A 930-nucleotide genomic window follows, 5' to 3' on the forward strand; every position below is an offset into this window, starting at 1 on the left:
CTAGGCCATCTGCATGAAGAAATAACAAAACCAGCCTTGAAATACCAGCAGGAGAGAACACTGGAGTGCTTTACTTGACAGAATTATTGGAAATGCCTCTTCCTGGTTCAGGGAAAAAAGATACTTCAAATATATTTGTCATTCTTCTTCCTAGTATGCTTACAACTCCCGGTAAAGCCAACAACCAGTTTTCTACTTTTTTTGATTCTACTTACCCTGTGGTTAATAATTTCCAGTGTACGCAGCAGGCTACGTAACCTCCCCTTTCCTGGGAAAGCATTTCTGTGCTCTGGCCGGCAGCAGCTGCCCAGCTCACCCAGCCCTCCCCGCCTGCTCTGCCACAGGGTCCCTCCCGGTGGGTGTCAGGAACAGTGACTTAGTGTTCCTGTGCAGGGGAGAGGGGAGAAGAGGGGGCTGTCTCCCAGAACGGTGAGGCTCCTCTCTTATAATCTGGCCATGAGAAGAATTTTCTCCCTGTTTCCTGGGAACTAGCTGATAAAGGACAGTTTGTCTGCTATTTATGTATACCTAGGCCGAACAAATCCCCAAACCCTTCTCATCCCAGCCCCCTCCGGAGCTGGCGCTTTGGAAACACGGGACAATAATGAAAGCCAAGAGTGGACACCCCAGAATCTCCCCTTTCTCCTCTCGCCGGCTGCTGAAAAGCTACACCAGCTGCAGCCACCATCCAGGGGTTGGCTCCTAGAAATGCTTCCTTTGGGGGGGGGGCGGGGGGGCACGAGCGGATTTTTGAGAAAGGGAGGGAGAGTAATCAGAGGGCACATCCCGGCAGCCTGTGGCACCACCCAGCCGCCTGCCCCCTCCCTGGGTGCAGATCTTTGCCCAGCAGCTTTGTTATCACCAAGCATTGCCGGCCGGCACTGGGGGTGGGCTGCGAATGGGCTCAGGGACTGTCTGATAATCGTTTCC

The sequence above is a fragment of the Leptonychotes weddellii genome, chromosome 7 (genome assembly GCF_054177405.1).
Source record: "Leptonychotes weddellii isolate Sample4059 chromosome 7, ASM5417740v2, whole genome shotgun sequence".
NCBI classification, from domain to species: Eukaryota; Metazoa; Chordata; class Mammalia; order Carnivora; family Phocidae; genus Leptonychotes; species Leptonychotes weddellii.